Consider the following 26,630-nt stretch of genomic DNA (forward strand, 5'->3'; position numbering starts at 1 on the left):
TCTCATTTCAATGAAGCCCACTTAATGGGCAGAAAACCCTTCAGCTTTTTGGCTGAGTCAGTCAGTCTTTGGTTATTGTGCTGCAACTGGCTTCTCAAGGGAATGAATCAGCATCAGACATGGTACCACAAAGGAGAGAGGAACAAAGGTGAGTGCTGTGCATCTGTGCTGAACAAGCAGACTGGTTTGACTGCGTCCAATCTGCATCCCAGTTACATTCACACGAACAAGTACTGTATGCTCCTTCCAGCTAGTCCTCCTCCACTAAAACACAACACTGTCCCTTGGCTTCCCAAGCCTGCTGTTTGTCGATCTAAAAGGATAAAGATTCTGTTTATTTAAAAAGCTGCAGGGAGCAGCTTGTCCCAGAGTGAGGGAGATCTTATGGCATTCTCCTTCCCTGCACTTGTATATAAACAAAAGATACTGCAATATATTAAAGCCATGTCCGTAATTCCTAAGATAAAAAAGCTACTGTCTAACATTATGAACTTCTGCCTTAGCTGCTTTCATATTTTCAATTTTAAAAAAGCAAAAATTTAATTTTTAAAATGACCTGCTGAAGTAATGCAGGTTTTAAAGGTATCACATATTAGGTGCAGAGTTTAAATATTTTGTCTTGTGTGACTGTCTTCAAACAACAGCTTAAGTGCTTAAAACACTTGCAAATATGTCCAAACATTTATAAGACTGAGCTTCGTACATTAAGTGTTCCAGTTTAGCTTCTCACATCCAAATCTATGCTGTAAAATTCATTATCATATATTGCTTTCTGCTGCAGAGATATTTTATCCTGGAGAGGAATAGAAAGCAGTTAACACCGGCCTTTTGAAAAAGAAAACTTAATCTGACATGATTCAAAAAAGCATTTGAATTAACAGACAAGCATAGTGCAAATAAAGCTGACAGTCATTTACAGTATAAAACAGAGTGACATTTTTAGTAGCGTGCAAATACAGCTGACAGGCATGTCTTTATTCAATTAGTTCCTAGTTTCCAAGGGCAGAGTTGTGTGTACACATCCAAACTGTGCCCTCTAATTTTAGAGACTTTCGATACTGAATATTTAAAACTACTTAGTATCCGAATCAATTTAACAGAATGTCACTTAATGTACTTCTCAGTTTTGGCTTTCAATAATTTACCCTGAATACCACAACACCGCTCATGACCCGATCCATAATTACATCCAAGCAGATCTCTTGTCTTTTTTTAAAAGTATTTCTGTTTCAGAATAGTTAACTTCCATGTGTGTACATTTTTATGTGCTTCTCAGTATTATAAAAGTTTCATACCTATCCATCTGCATATCCTACTTCCTTCTGCTGTTAAAATAGCAGGTAAAGCAGGCACTTACTGTTCAGTGGTTACAGGGCACTTCTCCACTCCTCCTTTTCCAAATGACTTGCCAAATCAAACCTACTGGTGCTTTAGCTGCTGGGAAACAAAAACAAAAAACCCCCACACATGTCAGAACTCAAGGAACTGATGGGAGAAGGTATTTTACTAAAAAAAAATCTCTTTCAGAGGAAGCAAAAAGCAGTCATAGCTCATAACAGCTAGCAAGGATCCCTGAATGCGAAATCTCTTCACAAGAATACTGCGGCAGGCCATACAGTTAGCATCTTTAAAAAGCAAAAGACAAAAAACACCAGAAGCGATGATATTCAAAAATACATAAACATAAAAAGAACATACCCATTGCCTTCACATTAGCTCTATTTTCTATCTTTTTACTATACTGTATGTAAAACATGAAAATTTCAACAGGTAAGTAATTTTTGATAATGTCTTCTCCATTGGTCTACTGTATTAAAGAGTTTGTTCCTACCACCATATTAGTAACACATTTGGGTTTCTTATTTATTTTTATATATTTTATATATATAATTTATATATTGGGCAAGCCCAAACATGCTGCCCTCTCAATACAGAACTGAACTTTTCTGAAGAAGCTTTTAATTTTTAATGTTTGGGGTTTTTTTTAATACAAAAGCTTCAAAATTCCATTGGAGAAAATGCAACTGAAAAACAGGCAACTGTAAGAAACCTGTATTTTCTGAAGTACAGGATAGCTGCTGCTTACTTAACATTCCCCGAAGGTATCAGTATCAGCAAGCAATACAGTGCTAACACTGGCCATTTAACAGAATTATTAATAACTGAAATTCTAGCACAAATCAAAGGTACTAGAATCATTCCTACAAAACTAGCATGATAAAGCATCTTTGATTTACAGTAATCCTCATTTACAAGACACCAGATAGCATCTTAGAAAATTAAAGTTTAAACAGTCATTTCAGACCTAATGTATTTTAGAGATGTCACCATGTTAAACACGATCCTGTTTCATAAAGAATGTAAAACTCATCGCGACTAAAATGTTAAATAAGAACAGTCTACTTTCTAAAAGGGAAGACAGCAGCATTCTCATGCCTCCTGTCAAAACCAGACACAGCTTTTAAATGACCACTGCCAGTTGCAGAATTTCTGTCTATTCACAGCAGTGAGTGGTTATGCCAAGAGACTACACGAGGAGCCCTGCTGCACTACGCACACCCACTCCTTACACACTGCTAGGAGACAGCCCCTGTGCTGCATAGGTCAAAATGCATTGAAAATGTTATTTTTCAAGAGAAATATTCTCTGAATGGAAACAGCCATTATCTCCACCTCACAAACAGAAAAGTGAGGCATGCCAAAAGTCATGAGGTAAAACCTAGTTGAAAGCAGTGCTCCGATAAAATGAGGTCTTAAGAACATCTGCCCACTCTACTAGTGTAGGTACGCACAGGAATGGAGCACAGAGGAACTGCTATTGACTTCACATCCTTGCAACACCTTAGGGGCAGAAGACTAGAAGGCAGTAGCAAGCTGGCTAACTGCTTATTGGGCTTAGATTTGGAGAAAGAGACTGGCAGGGGGTGGCGGGATCAGTGAGGCCCCTGCTAACCACCCAGGTGTAAAACCATGAACAAGGGGACAGCAGCCTCTCAGCTGGAGTAGCCTGGGGGTGAACCACTGCAGGGGAGCAGGGCTGCCCAACAGGCGTGGGACTCCACCACTGAGGGCACTGAATGGCCTCTCCCCTGAGCCTGCAGTGCTGACCACGACCATGAGTAGGGGCACCGCGGCTTCAGCAGTGTACAAAAAATGCCAGTGTATCACACCAAGCACACCCTGCCCCACCTATCCTCTGGCAATACCCAGCCAATGCAGAAATGAAAACCTGCCAGTGAGCAGAGTGATTCTCCTCTTGCGGCTGCCTCACCCCCAGATTCCCCATGCAGAATTACCACAAAATAGCTGTAGCAGAACATGAAACAGTGTTTTCTAACATCCACTGCATTCCAAGTACCTTAGCCATCAACTTCCTTCCCAAAGGTTTTACTTCATTTTCACAGAAAAAAATTCCTTGGTATTATTTTTAAACTTACGAATGCTATAATTAAAACTTTAGCAAGAAAACTTATTTTATTTTTCTTAGGGAATAATATATTTTAAAATTTGTGGTTTTTATATTCTTGCACCACAGGAAACCTCTGGTTACAGATAAAAGATACCATTCTGAAGACAAGAGTTTGCAGATAACGCGAAGCTGAGTGTGAGTGGTGCAGTTGACACACCCAAGGGATGGGAAGCTATCCAGCAGGACTTAGCCTCAAGAAGTGGGCCCATGTGAACCTCATGAGGTTCAACAGGGACAAGTGCAGGGCCCTACACATGGGACTAGATGACCTTTGAAGGTACTTTCCAACCCAAACCATTCTATGATTCTATGATCAAGTGCTTAAATAATCTCCCTTTCTCACCTATTTCAAATTAATTTCATCCTTCACATCTCCAGAATGACACCTGCCACTGCAGCTGCTCCATTAGACATTCTGTGTGTGCTTAAGTCCTGCAGAATGAAAAGAGAGTCAGAGTCAGGAGACAATGGTGGGGGGGGCGGAGGGGAGGGGTCACAAACCAGGACTGCAGCATGGTGGTACACTCCCAGGGCTAATCCACTAAAAATGAAATATTACCACTACAAGCTTTGCAGAAAAGGTCTGGGAAGAAAGGTCAAGGAATAGAAAGGGCAAAACACTTTTCTATGCTCTAGTTTAGAACTCATGGAGAGATAAAGGGGAAGGAGATTACAAACCACCAACAGAAAAGCAGAAGAGGAAAAGCAAGGCCATGAGGCTACCAACTGGTTTTGCCATAAGGTCGCAGGATAAAGCATAAGTGAGCGCTGCTCTGAAAGCCCTTTCTTCCACAGAAACATCAAGCTGTACCTGCCTGAACAGCTGCCTGTCTCAAGTTCTTTGCTTGCTCACTTTCCCCTGATGGTACAATCCGAATGATATCATGTCAACTCTTAAATACAGGATCTATTTAAACTTTTTAAGAGGAAAAGTACAGTATGGTACATACTGTAAAGGTAAAAAGGCTGCAGTGAGTTAAACTTGCATATTAGGTGCTATTCATTGAAAAAAAAGATTTTAAAACTACGTTAATAATGCCTTTTTGAAGAATATTTGAATGATTACATAGGAAGATGGAAACAATACTTAGAATTGACTGCTGTGCTAAGCAGGTTAATAAAGAGAAAAAAAAATCTCAGCAGTAAAATTAGAAACATATAGTTTTAAGTACCATGCTGTTAGTATCCTAAGCCCTACAGTCCCAGTACCTTTGTAGTATTCCAACTGATTAGAAAAGAGAAATTCCAAACCTCTTTTTCTAGATAGAAACAATGTCAAAACGCCATGTTTTATTTACTAAAGAATTCAAAGCCAACCAGATTTTACTTTCTATATAAAACCTCATAAATTTCTATGGCTTTTGATTTCCCCTATCCATTTGCAAAGGGCTACAATGGAATACCTTTGAGAGAGGAAAAGGTTGTTGCTTCTTATTTAGTTCTCCTTTGCATCCCACAAAACAAACTGCACCAGTGAATTTTCATCTAAAGATTAATAGAAAAGGGAAATGAATACATCTGCAAATATTTAATAAAATAATAATGAAAAAACCTTATAATAAATAAATTCTTTTTCTCCTTTCTGGATTGCAGTATAATCACCAGATGAAAACCACAGTAATACATAGAAATCAGATACTGTTTTCAACCACTACAAAACAGTTTGTTAACACTGTTCTTATTTTTAGTCCTGTTATTTCTCCTTGAAATTACAGGTGGGATCAGTATTATACAGACCTATTTTCTTACTGGTATGTCAGTAAGATTCTAGAGAAACTAGAATACAACTGATGTATTGCTATTCAAATTTTCTAGTAAAGGTTTCTAAATCTCCCCAAACCTATAGTTTGAAGTAATACTGTAACAGCAACTAAAGCAGTGAACTTGCTCATAATTACATTTTTAACAAACTGAGCTTGAACGGTATTGAATAAAAACTTTTCTACAGAAAAATGATGGGCTGCAAGAAATCGTGGTGACTGTTCAGAGTGATCAGTGTGGGAGCAACAGTGTCGATTTTATTCTCAGGCAGAAATAAAAAGCCTGTTAAGTGACTTCAGAAACCAATTACTTTATTTCAAACCATCCATGTATAGTATCTCTTAGAAGCTGCTGAATACTCTGGATTGCTACAAATGTCCTTCATAATGTTACAATTCGGATAGTTCTTAATGAAGGATATAGTTAGTATGAACTAACCATCTGCTTTGTATAATATAATTATTAATATTTTTCCAATTGTTCTGTAGAAAATTACAGTGTAGCATCACAAATCCAATTACATAATTTCTGCTAACAGAATGATCCTAGATTATTTGGAAATCTAAAATATTTATAAAATGTGAGCACAGTGAAAAAGAATACATTTCAATTACAGAAGTATCTTCTGTACTTGCTGAAGAAAAGCTTCTTATATATTGATCAGACCTGACAGTGACTGACAGAGGAAACCTTTAGGAAACAACTTCTGGGAATCAAATTAAAGTGCTGAAATGCTGGTTCTGAAATGGTTATTTAAATTATTTCTAAAGTCACCTCTGCCTCCGTATTATGTGGTTATTCTTTTCACTTAAAAAAGTGTCCTAAACAATTTAGTGCATCTTTTGACAAAGAATTAGACAAAACAGAGAGTGTGTAACAAAGCCTTTACTTGAACTGTGTGAGGCTTCATCCCTTGTGAGGTTCCAGTAACTGCAATGGGCTTAAAGCAGGAACAGACTAAAGCTCATTGTACAGAGCAGCTCACACAGCACTACATTCTGTAAACTGCTACAGATTTCTGATCAGAGCAGGCAGTTATGTTTCACCTCATATTTCACCTGTGTCAACAGAAAAGCTTCTGGCAGAGTAAGAAAAGAAGTAAAGTTCAGCATTGCCTTCTATGTCTTCAAGCAAATATAAAATACAGACATACAGACAGCAATTTAAAATAATAGGACAGTTCTTAACAATTAAGTTCAAAGTAAGCAAGGTTGCCTTCTTTTTTTTGCTTTTCTATAATTCTTGCCTGAAATGCAGCAGGGTAAGATCACTAAGATCATTTGCCATTAGCAAAGCTTAAGGTTGGAAGCTTTCAGGTCTCTGTTAGGTGCATGCATTCCCCAGTGTGCCGTTCTTGTTTCTATACTTAGCTGGAACCTCACTGAGCAAATGGATTGCATGTGCAAGAGCAGAACAAAATCAGGCTTTTAGTGCAACAACTTTTTTCCCTACACTGGCTGGGAGAAAGAAAGAACATTTAAAGTATAAAGGAATAAATACAAGTAATTTCAGGGAATCTATTTACTAAGCAAATGTGTAACAGGTTTTAGGAAACCATAACTGAAGTTTGCATGTAATCAAAATTAACTAAATACGTCACAACATATAATCAGTAAAGTTCAAGAAGCAGGAAAAATACATTAGTTGATAAGCCACTTAACTCTTTTTTCAGCAGTTTAGTGTCCATGAAAACAGAGCAAACAAAATTATACCAGTAATGTGAATTAGCTCCCACCTGATGTGATTATTCCTAAACTGTTGGATCCAGGAAAAAACAGTGGATCCAGTGACGCAAGAAAATGATCAGTAGTAATAAGCATGTTTTATGAAGGGGAAACATAGTTAACCAACCTGACTGCCTTCAAAAATGAGATGACTACCTTGGTGGATGAGGAGGGAGCAGTGGATGTTGTTTACAACAGCTCTATAGAAGCTTTTGACACTGTCTCCTGTAAAATCCTCATAGATAAGCTGATGAAGTATTGGTTAGGTAAGTGCAGTGACGTGCTTTGAAAACTGGTTGAATGGCCAGGCAAAGAAGGTTGTGATAAGCAGTACAAAGTCCAGGTGGAGGCCAGTGCTGCACCCAAGGTGTTGATACATCTTTGCTAATGACCTGGAAAATTCAGTGCATTCTCAGGAAGTTTGCATATGATATAAACCTGGGGGGCAAGGGGACTGACTAATGCACCAGATGGGTGTACTGCCACTCAGGGGCACCTCAACAAGCTGAAAAAATGGGCAGAGAAAAATCTCAGGAAGTTCAACAAGAAAAAACGCCAAGTCCTGCGTCTGGGGAGGAATATGTTCACACCAGTGACAGATCATTGTCTCCTGTGTTCCTGTTAGTATGCTTTCACATAACGTCTAAGGAGGGGAAAAAAATACAGATCGGTGATCTCAGCATGCTATACATCTGGTCTCGGTCAAATTTAACAAGTTACCATTCAGTTACACTACAGAGATCTTTGTATCACATACAATTTTAAAGTAGAGGTTGCTGTAAAGCGTTTACATCTAATGAAAGACCTTACACAATTAAATGAAAGAAGCTACCAAGGGTGCTTTATAAATTATCTTACAAAAGCTTCTGAGCAAGTGTTTATTTGAAGTTTAAGGCAAGCAGAAAGAGTACAATCCTGACTGCCATCTTGACAGCATGGACGTAAGTCAACTTCATGAGGGAGGAACAGATAATCTGACACAAAGCTTGTGCAGCAAGGTTAACTGCAACGTCTTTCACTTCATCTAATTACATTAAAATATCTTAAACCCCATGGTCTATTTTGGATGCTATAGACAAATACTAGTACTTGATTTTTATCTTAACATTGCTTTAGTTGAGTTTCATTAGTGACAACTGGATAACAAAGTATTCCTTACCTAAAGTGTGTCTAAAAACTATAAACGGGATCCTGGAGCCTAACAAGAACCCCAGACCCAAACCTCCTCCAGCTGCAGTGGAGAAAGGACACAGAGCGTTGATACTACAAGGCCAATGAGGCAGGACCACCTCCTGGTGACTGATGGTAATCTTGAGGGATCTCTGGCACATAGTAAGACTTTCAGGTACACACTTAAACCTCTAGCTTTGCAAGAGTGTAACCATGACAGATTTTGCATTGAGTTTTGATGTTGGAATGTTTTATATTTTAGAACAGAATGAACCTATACAACTTCACAGTAACTGGCCAAGCACAAGCTACTGTTCCTTGGGATTTCTACTGTTACGTGATTCAAGGATGTTTCCCTGTTCCTTTCAGGATGTAAATACTTTTTCAAAGTTCTAACATCCTTCCCTAGCAGTTATTCAGTGTGCTTTCACAGCAAGAGTTGCTATCCTCAGATCCACACATTAAACAGAAACGACCCTTAGAATCTTTATAAATTTTTGAAGTGTTGTTTCCCATATATACGTACATATTTTGTTTGGTTCTGAATCTATCTAAATTGAAAACTCAAAGTGAAAACATCGATCTTCACTTGAAATGGAACATGTTAACTTCAGAATTGTACACAGATAATTTAACAAGGTTACATCCTGAAACAAACCCAACAGGTAAATTTATGACTATCTGCCCTGTTTCTGCAAGTAAGGGGTGAAAGTGCCCATAACATTAAAACTTCTAAAAAAATATACATTTTCTTGCAATATGAATGCCTATAATTCAATAATGTAAGGGGTTGGCAAATACTTATTCTTAACAATATGGGATTTTTTTCTAAGCTATGATTTTTGTCTTGCCCATATCTTTGGGGAATGTGATTTATAACAACAGCAACTACTTCATAAAATCTGAATTTAAGTATCTTCTTCTATTTGCACGGCAAAAGGATTTTTCTGTTGCTGATTCCTACTTATTCTTTCCAAATAAAACCAATTTATGCCTGTATATAACTTGGGGTAAAAGGTAGTGCTGCAGATTATTAAATGCATCAAAACATTTTCCCGCTTATATTCCCCAGAAAGCATCTTTCACCAATAGTTTTGAAATCCTAGTGGGGAAAAAAAAAGAATCATCATGTCAGCAAGACTTCTTCAATATATATTCTATAAAGGTTTGCTGCCAACAATATGCAGGAATGTATTGTGTCTTTGGTCACTATTCAGAACTAGTAATGACTCAGCTTAGAGTATCAAAGAGTCATGTGAGCTCAAAACCACCTTCCAAAACCTATTTCCCTTCTTCTCCAGGGTATTTTCCATGTATATGGAAAGTACAGCTAAATCCTTCCTATTCTTCTCCTCCATTCAGCTTCCTGGGTGTGCATAAAGTCTGAATAAGCCCAAAGAATGGCACAAGTGGGGCAAATCTAGAAACAAAGTGACAGCCTAGCAATCAAAGTTATGAGAGGCTCTCATATACATGTAACTTAGAAGCATGAATTTGCCACAGTTGTTCTGAGCAAAGCTTTAAAACATCCAGAAGTGAGGGGTAATCAACATCAGGAAAAGGAGAAAGCTGTTCTAAAAAGTGAAGATGAAAATTAAAATTCCTCGCTGAAAAAAAAGTTCTGAAGATTTAAAGAAAACAATTGAAGCATTTTGACAGAAATGTTTATCTGTTCCCTTCTACTTTTTTCTCTTATATTAACATGAATGTGTTAACTGATGTGCCATTAGTTAATAACTTTCAAGAATATTTTCATGCTCACAAATACACCTGAGGTACCAAATGCTACATTTCCAAAAATAATCTTTGCAAATGCACAAACCTCTACTGCAGTCAAAATTATTAGGGAACAGAGTTAAGCATAATGGTTTTAAATAGCTCTCTTATTTTGAAATCAATTTATTCACTTTACAGGGATATTTGCTGAGGCATGAAAGACACTTGTAATGGAACATTCAAAAGACTCAGGCATTTTAGTCTTTCCAGTTCTTCTGAAAAATTTGAGATCCTCCTGCATACCAAGAAATATCCAAGACAATTAAACTGGAAGATAGAGAAAAAAAATAATGAAAAGCTACAAAACCAGCTTTGAATGTTAGAGGTGAAGACAATTTAGATGCAAAAGAACTAGTCATAAATGGAGCTTTTTTCAAAACTCCATCTAATACATCAGTCACTTGCTGATTGGTTTTTAACAATCACTCCCAAACTGGAAAACTATCTCCCGAACAGTATGTTGGTTTTGTTAGAGAGGGAAATTGGTAGAATTATACTCTATAGCCTTCTAAGCATAAGCACGAAGTCAGGCAAATGCATTTTGCCTTTGGACTAGTGGAAGGGGGCAAGATATTTCCTGAATTTGAATTTCTAGAAAAACTAATTTTTTGGATTTGGTTTGGTTCTCTCCTGTATCGATTGTGTTCATCAATGCAGTGACCATTCAGTTTTTCATTAGACTCAGGTCAATAACTGCAAGTAGGCAGTGGATAAAGTGGAATTTTCAGGGATGGTGAGGCCACTTGGAAGAACTTAAATCTCTTTGGAACATTTTGACAAGATTTTATTAATTTCAGATTACAGCTTCTCAAGTCTGTATTTTGATAACTAAGCCCCTGTTTTGACTTTCAGGTGTTATGCACACAGCAGTTCCTACATCAGGACACACTCAGAAAATGCATAAGGATTCAGCTATAAACACTCCTGGCCTTCTCTTAAGAGAACTCTGCTCTCTAATTAAAAAGCATGAAGTCATTCTTCTCCCTTCTCCCTCCCATCATTTTGAGCAACATTTGAATAGGGGCAGATAAATTACAAAAAGTAAAAATTAAAAGATGTCTTGGAAATTAGAGATACTGGGATTTGGAAAATTTGTTTCCTTCCCACCTCAGCAACAGATTTGTGGGTTTTTTTCCATCACTAATAGCCCTCTACTACCTCTAAGAGCTACAAATACGATATCCATAAAAGACTGAGAGGTAAATTGATAGTAAAAGAGGACAATCTATATAAACAAGGAGATTATTACCAACAGAACAACACATACCATTTTCAGAAGTAAAAGTTATAAAAATCTAAGAATTCCCACCCAAATATGCTTAGAGTTGCGCATATCCAATACTAATCCAAAAGTAATTTACAATTTGCAAATGTAAAAACACATGGCCTGAATAAGGTATTCGTACCTTAATGTCTACTTTCTTTAAAACAAGATCTGCTTTACATCCAAGAATTTAGAAAAAGGTATGCAAACTTATCAACACACAATCAAAGCTGCCTTTTAAACTTCTTCCAATCTTAAATGCACAATTGTTCTGAGTATTTTGTATGAAAATGTTGATCTGATACACAAAAGTGAAATATGAACACTTTTGTCTATACAGCAGGAAAAAATATTTTAAAAAAAGGTTCTTCAACTGTCTGAAGTTTTTAAAGAACTGCTTTGTGTAAATCCCCAAATTGTACACATTCAAATTTCAGCTACAAAGGTGGCAGAAAGAAAGGACTATTCATATAAATTCAGGCTTGAAAAAGTAGGGGACAAGCTCTGAAATTATTCAAGATTGTGTTAATAAAGATTACTTAGGTAACCACTGAATAACACCTCCTAACCTAAAGCTAAAAAAGTGCTTGCGTGTTTACTAGAAAAGAACATCTACAAGGATAGTTAACTGGCAAGGGTAATTAACTGGGATAGTTCACTAAACCCAATTAGTGATTAATGAGGTTAACTTCTCTGAGTTCTGCTTTCATTTTTATGTTTTTCTTATTTTATACAGTTGGCCATCTTTTCATCAAACTGTAATTTCCATTCATTGTTCAGTGTTTTCCATGTGGTCGTAAAATCACATGAAAAATAAAGATCTGCATGGCAAGGTGGTTCAGTGACTTGATAAGGCATTCTTCAATGACTGCAGTATTTTAATCCCGCCATATGAAAATGCAGAAGCTCTCACTTTAGTGTTAGGGAACTGTTTTTTCCAAGAACAGAAGAAATTCCTCATATAGTCACTGTAAGAGGAGCACATGAGCATACTGCTTTGCTTAAGAGGTTTCCAGAATAATGGTCTTAAATTACTACATAGATAATTTATGACCAAGAAGGGACAAAATGTTGACCAAAGATCTGAAGAGCCATTAAGGAGATGTGTTGGAAAAAATACACGAAAAAGAAAGTAGTTACTTTTTCCAATGCAACTTTTGTGGTCCTTACAAGCGAGATATTTACATAGATATCCCTAATAAATGATGTATCATAGAATCATAGAACAATAGAATCATAGACTCATGAAATAGTTCGTGCTGGAAAGGACCTTAAAGATCATCTAGTTCCAACCCTCCTGTCATGGCAGGGACATCTCACACTAGTCCATGACGTGCAAGGCTCTGTCCAACCTGGCCTTGAAAACAGCCAGGGATGGAGCATTTACCTCTTCTTTGGGCAACCTGTTCCAGTGCTTCACCATCCTCACAGTAAAGAACTTCTTCCTTATATCTAACCTGAACTTCCCCTGTGTAAGTTTGAACCCACTACCCCATTACGCCTTGTCCTATCATTAAGAGTCCCTGATGAAGAGTCCCTCTCTGGCATCCTTGTAGGTCCCCTTCAGATAGTAGAAGGCTGTTACGAGGTCTCCACGCAACCTTCTCTTCTCCAGGCTGAACAGCCCCAACTTTCTCAGCCTGTCTTCATATGGGAGGTGCTCCAGCCCCCCGATCGTCCTCGTGGCCCTCCTCTCGACTTGCTCCAATAGCTCCATGTCCTTCCTGTGCTGAGGACACCAGAACTGTACACAATACTCCAAGCAGGGTCTCATGACAGCAGAGTAGAGGGGCAGGATCACCTCCTTCCCTGGTGTGATCCTGCTGGTCACGCTTCTTTTGACGCAGCCCAGGATACGGTTGGCTTTCTGAGCTGCGAGCGCACAGTCAGCTCATGTTCAGTTTCTCATCAACCAACACCCCCAAGTCCTTCTCTGCAGGGCTGCTCTGAATCTCTTCTCCGCCCAGCCTGTAGCTGTGCCTGGGATTGCCCCGACTCAGGTGTTATGACCTTGCACTTCTCGTTGAACTTCATGAGGTTGGCACTGGCCCACCTCTCAAGAGTGTCAATGTCCCTCTGGATGGCATCTCTTCCCTCCAGCGTATAACCCGAACCACATAACTAAGTGTCATCAGCAAACTTGCTGAGCACGCACTCAATCTCACTGTCCATGTCTCCAACAAAGATGTTAAACAGGTTTGTACATCATTTAAAAAATAAAAAAGGAAAAGGAAAAAAAGAAAAAAAAAATCTACCCTGCAAAACGTACGCATTTTCTAATCTTTTCTATTACGTAGCAATGCTTAATTGGTTTAGTTGATTTGTAAATTACAGGCAGGAACTGTTGTTTCTCTTCAGAGTCTTTAAACTCTACCAACACCCCCGAGCCTGAACAACATGAAACACACAGAGCTTGATCCAGCTTCTCTCCCAGTCTGGGTGGGTCTTTTCATAAAGATCACCGAAATGTATAGTCAATGTCAAGTCTCAGGGTTTAGCTTTATAACTCAATGGAATAAACAAACCTTACGCTAGATTTCCCACATAGGGCAGAGTCTAAAGTCATCCTCCAGAAATGCAATTCTTTCTGATCCAGAAAAACATTCCTTTCCCCCAGCTTTTATCCATGTCAGACACAGACATACCAACCTCTCTGTATAACTCTCAGATAATTGCCCTGGATTTGTACAGGTGGATTTTTATATCTATGACTGAAATTGCTCAGCAAAAAAATTTCCCATTCTTCTTGTAAAAGTCAGAGAGGTTACCGGTTCATTTTCTTATTGAGCTAACCGACTTAGCTCAGTAAGAAAATCACCTGCCAAACTCAAAATCCTCCCAATAATTGACTAGCCCCCCCCCCCCCCCGATGATTACTGCAAAGTAGTTGAGTCAATCAAGTTTAGGATTTGTGAAATACTCAATTTATAAGAAGTTATTAGAGGATTCTAAGGTACACCACATTCTGACTGTCATGTCACAAAGTCATTCACTTGCAAATGCTTTAGGCAAAATAGTGCAAACCGAAATTCGGAGAATACATAAGAACAAAAGTGTAAAAACAATTATCACATGCTGCTTAATGTTAGACTAGCCCTTTAAAATGTATAATTACAAGACTGTTTCTCATTTCATCTATGTTTAAATTATATTCATCTCACAGAGGGTATGTTCTAAGAAAAATTCCACTGACTCAGGGAACTAAGTTACATGGGCTTTAAAGTATTTATTTCCTCTCCACCATGTCATTACTTTCATGTAACTGTCAACTGAATATGCTCAAACATGTAATTTTAGGCCCTTTTATAAAGAAATCTGTGAATAGGACATCTTCCCAACAGATTTCCATCTGACAGCTAATGGGAAGTAAAATTATAGCTACAATCTGATCCTCTGTCCTGCAGCAAAGCCTTACAATAAATCCCACAGAAGGGTCACCTCCTTCAGTCCATCTCTAGGTAGAAAACAATGTCACCACAGCTATCAATACGTCCCTGGCTATTACTTTGACAGTTTTGACAGTCAAGTCCCTTAAGGCTTATCAGGATGCTGTTGATGTTGCAGTTAAAAATGTATAAAAGTTTATGTCTCCACTATTTAGTATCAAGAATTACCAATAAAGTTCTATAAGTACTTATTTCTTTTAGTTGGCATACATAATGTTTATACTCCTTTGCTGAAACAGTGTAAGTATGTATTACTGCTCATGTACTTCAGACACATTAAAAGAAAGTAAGTTCAATGTGCGTAACTGTGAAGGGCTGGAGACTTACCTACAGTAAAATCACTACAGTTAAACAGAGAGGTTCCCAAAACTTACAGTAAACATTTTGCTCTTCACAGTGACATAAATCTCTGGTTTGTATTTATGTATTTCCTCAGAGCCCAGAATTCTTGGCAAACTAACAGCTTGGAATATTTTGTCCAGATGAGAGTACCTTTCTCAGTTCAATGGATTTACAAAAAATCCAAACAAACCAAACCAACCAAAAACCTCAACTTCTCCTTTAAAATCCAAGTCAGCCTTAATTACTACTGGGATTTTATTTATTTGTATCCTCAGATACTCATAATATTCAGATATTTCTACTAGGAACACAATATGCTGCTGCTGCTAGAAGTATTAAGGACTAATAATGCTTACTGCATTCAGCTTGCTTTCAGGTTAACCTAGGATGTTTTTGTGTTTTATCTTTCTGTTTAAATAGTGCAGTGAAATGGCAAAATGATATTAAGGTCCTGGCTCTACTTCCAATAAAGGCATGAATTATTTTAATTAAATGAATTATTTATATAATAAGACGAATTATTTTAATAAAATGCCGAAAAGTTTTCACTGAACAATGTTCTTATGTAACAAAAATGTTTGTTATACAAAAAGCTCTACTAATCTTTTAGCAACTGTGTGGGGAAAAAAAAAAATAACAAAAAACCACCCACAAACCCAGCACTGTGTGACTGGTCTTGCTCTCATTTATTTGTGGACTTGTCAGAAATAATTGACAAATCTCTATCTTTTTGACAGTGGAGTTCAATTCAGATAGAGTCAGAAGCATCTGCAGTGCTTATCTGTGAGTCTTTTGAATACAGCCCATTTCTGCAAGTCAGCAGGGAAAACTCAGGAGCTCCTAACAAGAGCTTTCCCATATGCCTGTCATCATTTCTGCCAGAAATAAACTGGCAATACTGCCTCTCAAGAGTTCCTATCTAGTTGCTCAGAAATACAACAAATTCAAGCAATATAGGAAACTTTAAAAGTACTTTAAATATTTACTTTATAATCATGCCACTTTGTTTTGTGGTTTGTTTTTTTTTAAATCATATAACATTATTTAGGATTACTTAGGCTGGATGGGACCTCTGCTCAAAGCAGGGACAATGAGATCAGGCTATTCAGGGACTTGTCCAGTCACATTCAGCTTATCTTTAAGGTAGAGATTCCACACCAGAATGGGAAACATGTTCTGGTATTTGACTGCTCTCATATTTATTTCTGACCAAAATTTCTCATGCTTCAGCTTGAGCCTTTTGCATTTTGCTTTATTGTCATGCATCACTGAGAATCCATCTCCATCTCCTCATTACTCTCTCACTAAGTACCTGAAGACAGCAGTAAGACCTCACTTTAATCTTATCTTCTTAGGGCTAAACAAACCCAGCTCTCTTAAACTCTCCTCATACATCATGTACTCCAGTTCCCTGACCATCTCAGTAGCTCCTCCTTGGGTTTGCTCAAGTACATCAATGTCTTTCCTATCATGGGGTGCTCAAACCAGACACAATACTCCAGATGCACTCTCACCACATGCTTAATAGAGGGGAAAAATTACTTCCCTCAACCTGCTGGTTACTTTCTTGCTAACGCACTGCAGCATGCTGTTGTTTTTCTTTTCATGGCTTACTTTACCAAGACCCACCTATGGCCTTTTCTGCAAAGATGCTTTCTGTCCTGCTGGCACCAAGCCTGTACTGCTGCATGGTAAATTACTTCAACCTAGATGTGAGACTCAGCATTTACCCTTGTTGAATTTCATTTAGTTTCCGTCAGATCATTTGTCCTGTCTGCCAAGGTTCCCCTGCAATCTTCCCGAGAGTGCAGTCCACCACATTTCCCAGGTCATTAATACAGACATGAAAACAGTGCTTCCTCTAGCTGCAATCTTTGAGAGACATCCCTAGTCATTGGCCCCCAACTGAATTTTGTACCACTGATCACAATCCTCTGACCTTGGTAGCACACACCCCAGTCTCTACTGGTAGGCTCAGGAGCCTGGGAGTTCTAAAAGAACAGACCTCAGTACAAGACAAAAAAGGCACCCGAGATTCTTGGCCTTTTCCATGTCCTTTGTCATTAGATCCTCTGCCGCACTGAGCAGTGGGCCCAGTTTCCCTCGGCTGCGGTTTGCTGCCAATGTACTTGGAAAAGCCCATCTTGTTTCTTCTACAGTCCTTGATCCAACCAAGCTAAGGCTTTCCTAACATCATCTCCACACGCTTGCACAATACCTCTGCAAGAAATAATCAGGAAGCCCATCCCAGCTTCCACCCTCTGTGTCCTTTCTGATTTTGTTTATCTTCAGTCAAGATTCTCACATTCATCTGTGATAGTCTTCTGCAATACCCATGTGGCTATCTGTGCACTGAGGTAGTCTGCTCTAACTGATGAGGTTGTCCTTGAAGGTCAGTCAACTGCCTTAGGCATTTCTGTTGTCCAGTGCAGATTCCTATGGGATTCTGGCAGGACAATTCCGGAATAAGCTGATGTCTCTTCTCCTCAAGACCAAGTTAGTGATTCCCTTTGTCTTGTTCACTTTTTTTTCCCCAGAATTTTAAACTTTACAGTCTCATGGTCACTGCAATTTTAAGTACACCACTGACCTGCACATCTTTAGCCAGTTCTTTCTTTGTGAATAGCAGGTCAGCAGAGCACCTGCCCTTACTGGCTCATTGATCGCCTGTGCAAATAGTGATCCATGACCACTGACATATGACAGGCATCTCTTGGTTTGCTTGCACTTTGCCATGTTATGTTGCCCTTCCAGTAGATACTAAGGTTCGTAAGGTTCCATGATTTTACCAGTCATGACACTTCCTTAAGCTGGTCAGAGACTTCATCTACTTCCTCCTATTGGTTATGCAGTTTGGAGCATGTCTACCACTATGTTACTCAGGTTGGTTACTCTGTCCCATGATCTTTACTCGTAGCTTTTCACTGGCTTGTGACCTGCACCAAGGCAAAGCTCTGTTCAATCAAGCCACTCCTTTGCCCAGAATGTTACAGTTACTTTTATATGAAGGGTTAACATAAAATAGTACAGTGCTCATTCTTCATGGAGAGAACTATTCCTACACTAATTAACTTGCCTGCACCTCAAAGACTGCTCTAACTTCCAATGCATTTTTGCAATTTAAGCAATTGATTTGAATCCTACAGCTCTACAGGAACAATAACTTCAGGTGTGGTGGTTTTTTTTTTTGCCTCAGCACTTCAATCCACAGATTAAATACACCATATAATCACACATTATTCTTTTTTCTTTTCATGTAGATTATCAGAGGTCAGTTTTGGGGGAAAAAAAAAAAGAATTTTGACTTCTTTAAATTTACTTTCTGAACTTGGAAGGTACAGTGAGAAAATGTTTCAAATCCTTCTTACATGCTAACAGAAGCAGAATCCTGCTTGTTTTCTTTTAAAATTAAAGCTGGAATTCTAAAATAAATTGCTTGGTTCCAGAAACTGAAGCTTAAGAAAGCACATGTAAAAGGATAAAAAGGCATTGATGAAATGCTGTTCTCTCACACACTTCCAGGAAAAGCTGACTAGCCTACAGGCCAAATGATTCTTCCAAAAAAGTTCTTCTAAAATAATAGCAAGAGGAATTGAGTGACAGTATGGAAAAAGGCTGTCGAAGAGATAAAAAGCTTATATGAAGTGTATAAACACATCAGTTCCTCCTCTTTCTTACTGCAATTGCCCCACACTTAATTTTCTGTTCATTCATCCGTGCAGGCTGGAACATACACTCTCTGCCTCTGCTATTTGTTTGTATTCTGCCTTGGACTACCAAGGCCACCTGTATATAGATCTGCAACTTACTGCCATACAAACTATTGGTCTGTGGACTGAATTTTACAACTGGAGTGAAGATAGCAAGTGTGGCCACAGTTTTAACTGCACCCGAAGCACATGTTTAGAAGAGACAAGTCTACTCTGAATTCTAAATACATAATAGGTGAACTACACAGAGATCCTCTCTGAGAATCTGCAGGAATCTTCAGGAGCACAGACAGATATTGGATGAGAAGGATAAAGATCACAGCTGAGGAAGCTGGATCATTTCAGTACAAAGTGTGATCAAGGGAGAGAAGTGTCACTACAAGTTAGCTGAAACAAAGCTGGCACTGTAGCCAATAATAAAAATTATTATGTATGTCCCTCAGTGCCCTTGTTTACTGTAGCTGCTAAAGACATAGCCATAAGCACTCCATCACTTTACTAAAAGTCCACAGATCATCCTGTCCATTTATAATGCACGTAACTTGTATAACTTACATATGCAGTAAAAAGAAGTGTGCAATGGTAAACTCATAGCAGGATATAAAATTGTCTCACATATACATTCCTTGATGATTTTTTTTTTTCAAATAATAAGAAAGCTTCCTAATGAGATGTAAAGTTTAACAACAATGCAGAGAGGTCAAATTACATAGGCTTAAACCTCTGTTGCTTTCCTTCTTTGGATTCACATTCAGTTACAGAAATAAAAATTACTATTTTATTTACCTATATAAGAATACAAGTTCTCATTCACTAAGCTAGTATGCACTTCTTTGTGGTTTACTTTATTTTAAAGACGTTTATAAAATATTAATGGAAGCATCAAAAAGAAAATATAGGAATACTAATTTCTAAATCTAAAAAATTTGATCTAAAAAAATTAATTTTTACGTCTCTTACATACTCACAAAAACACACAACAGTAAATAAAGAGGAGTAGCGCTAATCATGTTTTCCTTAGTTAGATAAGCTTCACAGTGGAAAGACTTGGGCATGATCACCACTGTATCAGTAAAGAAAATTTTCTCTTGTTCTTAGGGCTCATCACTATGGAATGTTTAGGAACAGCAGTGTTCAAGACTTCTTTAAGAACAACTAAAGCTGATAATCTGCTACTGTCATAATTCCACAAATAAGATACATGTCTGTAAAATAATAAAAAAAAAATTTCAAGAGGAAAATAATCCCATTTTTTTGCTTTAAATTTCTTTTTTTCCCTAGATTGTCCCCTGTACCAGAAATAAATATGTCATCAAGACATCTCTTTATCATCTAAGTCCACATAACAGCAAAGCAAAGAATCATGCAAGACAACACCTGAGAATACAGCACAAAAGATCTTCTGTTAATCCATTAAACGAAGCTCACAAAACTGAGCTCAAGACAAAAATATCCTCCATCAGATATCCCATCCCCTCTCTAAAGCTTTTCTTACATACATTTAGCATATACGCCTTTAATTTGTTTGACAGTTGCTGTGAAATACGGTTAGTACAGAAATATCTTCAAAAGTGATGCTAGTGATGGAAAAGGGGGAGAGAGGGTATTGGCTCATTTGGGCAAAGAAAGGTATCTTGTGTGTGTAATAATACTTTAACAAAGTTACAATGCATAAACAACTCTATTTGTTTGACTTAATGCCCATTACTTGAATGGACTGAAAAAGTCCTTCAGATTTGGCTGTAAAGAACAGAAAACATTAGGTCAAACTAAAAATGGAATCTCTCTACAAACAACAGCACCTGTCTCCCTGTTGTATAAACACACAATTGTGGAAGAGACAGAACTGGGAAAAGGTTGCAAGAGAAGGGAAGAGCATAAGTTTTTTAATAAGCTGCTTATTTGTATCTAAATATGCATGAGCATCTATCTATCCACCCATCCATCCATCTAGCATATGTGATACATTCTACATAAATTTTAATCAGGTTTTGGCTTCAGACTGTATTTATATTCCTGCACATAGCACGCTTTTCTACGCTATAGAGTGGTTCTCTCCTACTTCCATTCAGATAGAACAGACCATGCAGGGGCACTGTGTCTGGGTTGGATGGCTTGCTTACTGGGTGAGAAACCCGGTTAGATTTCATAACAAAACAAAATTATATTATGAAATACACTTATTCCAGTTAATTCTGATAAATCCTAAGTGGTTCAGCTGGGACTGCAGCAGTGTGTTTGATCTGCAGTGACTGACATTTGGGTCAGAAGTTGTCCTGCTGCAGTTTCCACATCAGAAGATTCAGGACAGGGAAGGTTCTTCCTGCGTCTTCCAGGTCTTAAAATCAGGATCCTGGATCTGAAGTGGTACCCTCCACTGAGCTACACCTTGTGCCATTAGAAACCTGTCCTTTGTTACTCATTTCAGGAAGCTGAATGAGCACCACAAAGCCTTAACTAGCTTCAGCCATGACCTTTCCCATCAGGGTGTATGAGTTGTTAATACAAAGGCCACATGGTGCAGCAAAGACTGAGGCACAGGAAACTGAGTTTATCGTCTTTTCCGATGTTCCCTCTTTCCTCTCAATTAACATGAAACAATTCCAGCTGTTTTCACATTGGTAATGTAAAGGCTTTTTAAATATTCTCTATTTTTACTACAAGTTCTCTCTTTTGCCTTTTTTTTCTTTTCCCATAACTTAACATTTTAAGAGAATTAAAACCTTAGGATCATTTTCATGAGTATAAACTCCAGCACAAAAGATCTTTCTCCTCATGCTATTCAAACAAACCCTTTATGTGTGAAATGTAAATGAAGTAAACAAATTCAAGCATAGGATCAGTCAATATCTGAAGCTCTCACTATCACAAAAGGATCAGTATTAGCCACATCCTATAAAAACATCTCTGATGACTTTCGTGTGCTGAAGGGTTTTTGGTTTTTTGTTTGCTTCTTTAAACCTCTGATCTAACATAAAATGAGAAAATAACACAAGAAGCAGATTTCTTTTAAGTAATCCTCTGGCTTTCACTGTACACAAATACGCATGGTAGACTTCGTCTACAGTCATGTAAATACGAGCACAGAAAGAAGGGAAAAAATGGTAATAAATAACGGTCTGTGAGATTCAGGCTCCTATGCAACATTGATAAGACTCTTCATGTCTAATATCATCATTCACAGTGTCTTGGATGCAAGTGCAGAACTGCAAACTGTGGACAGTCAATTAAGTCAAAATTGGGTAGATATAATTCCTGTGATGGCCCTGCCAAAAGAGACAAGCATCTCTTTACTGAAGGAGAAGAGCAATCACAGAGACACCGAGGTAAGAGTTGAGCTTTTGATGGCTGTAATACAGGGAAAAAAAGTCCTTCTGAGACAGCTAGTTTAAATGGTATGTGTATGCTTAAGCATTGTAATTGTATGATTTAGGAAGCATGTTCTGTCATCTTTTTTTATACACCCTGAATGTTCCAAGGCACTCAAGATGTTTCTATGAATATTGTAATAAACAAGAACATGTTATAAAAATAGAAAAAAAATGAATTAATTTAAATTTTATGAGTTGGTGGAGAAAACCAGGGGTAAATGCTTGTCACATTGTAATCAGTTTGATTTGTGTGATTGACTTCAGTAACATTAAGTTTACATCCCCCGTTCCTGCAAGGTTGGTTGGTTTTGTTGGTTTTTTTCCCCTCAAACAAGTTCTGAAGAAATAGCTCACAGCTTTTTAATAAATGGAGCAGAAAACACACATCAGAACAAAATATGTGACTTGGTTCATAAAATCTTCAATTCATCTGAGAAAAAAAGGCATGCAGTTAAGGAGGACTCCCAGCCTTGTGTCAGTGTACTGTCAAAGAAAATTTTTCTGTGCAACTCAGAAAATATACTGTAACTACAGATAGCCAGTGAAATCCTACACATTTCTTGGCTATAACAGTAACAATTTTTGCAGTTCTGCACAGGCAAAATCCATACTTTCATTCATGGCCCCAACCCCAGGAGGGGGTGACTGAGGAGGGTGTAGAAAAGGCGGGAGGGAAGGAGCGAAAGGGGGAAAAAGAGAGAAAACAAGGGTAAAACTCCCGATCTGCAAAAATTACCATGCAATATATGGTCCCTTGAGGTTCTAGGTTAAAGGCAGCAGTGTCTGTGATGCCAAGAATCATGGCTGACTGCTCAGTGGACCCAGCAATTTTGGAAATTACTCCCAGTAGACAGATAAAAGAGACCCATTCTACAAGTTAAACTAAAAACTCAGTATAACCAAATGTTCTCTGCTTACTAAGATGGCCTCCTGCCTAGCTGTTTCTCTTCTAAAATAGGTCCTGCAACTGCTTTATCACACTATGTCTGGTTTTTAACAAGAAAAAAAGATGTCCAATCAAGCTAACTCTAACAAGCTCAGAGCACTTGCATGAAAATGAGCTGAGCAGATGGGAGTTTTAGTTCTTGGCTGAAGACAACATTTGAATTCAACTGTCCTGTGATCTGCAAATGCTAGTCCATAATATTTACTCTTTTGGTCCCCTGAATTGAAAAGACTGTAACTTAAAATGTAACTCTTCAATATACATACAATTTTGCATACAGACATGCACATTATATAACAATATATTCGGAGATTTTTTAATTGTATTTTACCTTTTCTTTCACTCTTATTTACCTTGCAGTATTTTTGATTCAATTTTAATTGTGAGGCAATACAAAACCCACAAAAGAAGCTGAAAGCACTGCTATGTTTCAACTAGAAAACAGAACACATGTACCTTACAAGATAATACCTGTTTCAGTTTTCATAACTATCCCTTCAACTGTCTCACTCCTCACTAGTATATTAACATTATTCTGAAATTAAAAAATGTGATTTCTTAGAAGGAATGCAAAAAATGATAGCTGGGAACATGCATGCTTACATCATTGGCTTGAATCCGTGTTACATTTCCAGTATGTTGATGTTTGCAAGATTCTCTATTACTATAAACACCACCACCCCCACAACATTAAGTCTTTACAAAGGCAGAGTTTAAAACAATTTAGCTTCTACACCTGTGAAGCTCTGTATAATTAAGGGATTTTATTAAGGGATTTTAGTTTCCTCTTAATTTGGCCTAGATTCCGCATTTTGTCAGCTTAACATTGGTGGGTTTTGTAATTATTAAGCATTCACATGGATGTGTGACTGAAACTGAAAAAGTTTTTATTTTTATTTAAATAAGCTAGTATTTTTTAGTGGCTGTTGTACTAATCATGAAATAAGTTTTGTTCCATTCTATAGTTCAGGATGTTGAGAAATCTCATCCATCTCGAATAATCATGAAGAGTCGTTACCAAAGAGTAAATTCATGAGCAGGACCCTATGCCTTTTGCCAAGGACAAGAGCAACTCCCACCATCTTCAAAAGAAAATTACTTCAGAGAACTGGTCTCAGGTCACAAAACTCTTTCTGTTTTCTACTCACACAGCAATTTGCATAAATATATGTATTCCTACAGCTGAATGAGGTTAGAGTGTTTTTGTTGTAGAATGCTTAAATTCCATACGAAATTGCTGTTGCATACACCTGTGAGAGACTGATCTGAAATCAGACTCCACTGTCCATTGTCTCAAAGATTGGTGTGAGAAGCTGAGATGGAATTCCGCCAATCCATTTTCTCAAACATTGGTATGAGAAGCTGAGATGGAATTCCACCTATCCTTTGTCTCAGAGATGGGTGGAAAGCGCTGAGATAACATCACATCAGATGAACAAATATCTTGTTATTTTAAAATTATTGTTTCAAAATGTTTGAAAATGTATTTTATTGGTCATATTCTTAAAAAAGAAAGAATCACTTATTCGATTATTTCAAGAATTTGAAACCAGATTTTCTGGAAGTTTTCATTTTGTTCTAAAACTATCTTTTCCCAAATTTTGACCATCAGAAATTTGGGGAAAAAAGAAAAAAAACATACAAGAAAAAAAGAAAAAATCATGCAAGCTTTAATACCACACTGGAAAATGCAGCATATAACATTGTCAAAATGTAATAAAAACACTGAATCAGCAATATTAAATAACAGCAAACAAGTATCTGTTTGTCTATAAGGTTCAAACCTCTTACACTGGGAAAACTCTTCCTCACTGGAGTCTTGTAATACCTAGTAGTACTTTTCTTCAAAAACTAGCAGCAAGTTCATATTTATTTCTTCAGTAATAAATGAGAAAGTGCATTATTTTTCAAAATACATACTTTCATTCTGCTAGACCTCTGACAGTCAGAAAAGTGAACAAAGGCAGTATAATAATGCAAGATGGGAAACACATACTCCATCGTACAAATTTACTGCTGCAAAGTAAAGCTCTCATTATTAAGAGACAAAGAATTAAAGGCAAACAAAAGACAATTTACCTACTTAGGGGTTTTTATGTGGGGCAAACATACTGACACATATAAACTTCAAGAAATTATGTTCAAATATTTTTTCCTATCAAAACCAAGATGTAACATCGTAAGAATGCAACTAATTTATTACTGTTCTGCTAAGAGATAAAATTGACTGAAAAAAATGTTTCTGTAGTTTTCAGGCAGGTAGTAAGAAATGACCTGCTTTTCCTCTTCATGACTCTAACATTAATGTTAAGCACTTCTACTACAGCTTGGGATTTCGATAGTAATCAGAGCACCCTACCAGAACCCACGCTACTCAGTGCTCAAAAATAAATGGCTGAGTTGGATAAATGCCAGGAGCTTAAGGTATCTGTTTTCTATCTTCATTATTAGTGGCAAGGCATGAATTGAATACTTAAATGAGTGAAAATGTTCTTAGACTGATTCTTAGTATGCAAAAGTTATCCCACTAAATTATCTTCTTGGCTGGCATCCTGAAATGTGTGATTTGGCACAAGGTATAGTTCCAGCTCTGCCTAAATGAATGCATTAACTCCCACAGTGTTATAGGAATGGAATTATAATATTCTGTGATGGCTCTGAAGATAAAGTGCGTCAGTGTTGTGATGAATTATTTTATGCATAGTATGCAGAAAAGAACAATCCATTTGTTCAAAGTACTTGGTTAATTGCAAGAAAAACCACTCCCCAAAATAGAACAGATTTAGTGCATTCATTGATGAGCCAGATTCATTTTACTACTGTGATGTATTTAATTTTCTAAAATAGTAATTATATACAGTATTATGTCTCTTTACCCACTCACCCATTCTGATCGGAAAGGAAAAATGTTCATATGAAACCCTGCACTTCCAATGATGTACTAGAAGTCATAGTAAATAATCAAACCAGCTATGGACAAAAATGTGTTACACTACAAAGAGTTCATTTATAGTACTAGGTGGATACCCCAAACTGTACCTTCTTTTAAACTTGACAAGAGATGCAAAGCTAGATGCTACCGTAACTCTTCCCAAATACATCAATATAAATATATGAAAGAGAAAAACAAAAAAACCCCAACAACAACAAAAAAATAACCCAAACAAACAAACAAACAGAAAACCAACCAACCAACAAAAAAAACCTCTAGAAAACCTTTAGGAATTTTGGATTACATGAACTGTTGGGTATTTGCTGCAGAGTGTGTGGACGAGCAGTCCTGATAAAAGCCTGAGAGAATGTGATGAAAGTGATAACTAAAAGCTATCCCTCCAAATTTATGAGAAGGTGTGATATATAACATTAAAAAACCCAAAACAAAACAAAAAAATAAAAACCCAAACCCTCCACACAAAAAAATATCACCCTCCTGATACTTAATCTTCACCTAAAAGTTTCCACTGTCACTACAAGGCACATTCCACAAATTGCATTTTTGCCTTAGTGTTAACTTGGCTACTATGACTTTCAGTAGAATACCAGGAAGTTGATGACAGGGATTTTTCAAAACTTGGTAGAAGTGTTATGTACTCAGGAAGAGCAGCTGATGATCTTAAAAAGGTAGCTAAAACACTCCATGGACTTCATTCT

General features: G+C 37.4%; 1 protein-coding gene across 11 annotated transcripts in view; it reads right to left on the reverse strand.

Moving 5' to 3' along the window:
• Positions 1 to 26,630, reverse strand: part of CDH18 (cadherin 18) — a 513,966-nt gene that overhangs the window by 186,911 nt on the left and 300,425 nt on the right. For 7 of the 11 annotated variants that reach the window (XM_030500750.1, XM_030500758.1, XM_030500767.1 and 4 more), the window contains 3 exons: positions 4,873 to 4,954; positions 3,813 to 3,901; positions 1,358 to 1,434 (listed from right to left, as the gene is read on the reverse strand). The gene's annotated coding sequence lies outside the window, so the exon portion shown is untranslated. Of the gene's footprint in view, positions 1 to 1,357; positions 1,438 to 3,812; positions 3,902 to 4,872; positions 4,955 to 26,630 lie in introns of all 11 variants that reach the window. The other 4 variants (XM_030500732.1, XM_030500723.1, XM_030500797.1 and 1 more) reach the window with 4 other exon arrangements.

The sequence above is a fragment of the Strigops habroptila genome, chromosome 1 (genome assembly GCF_004027225.2).
Source record: "Strigops habroptila isolate Jane chromosome 1, bStrHab1.2.pri, whole genome shotgun sequence".
NCBI lineage: Eukaryota > Metazoa > Chordata > Aves > Psittaciformes > Psittacidae > Strigops > Strigops habroptila.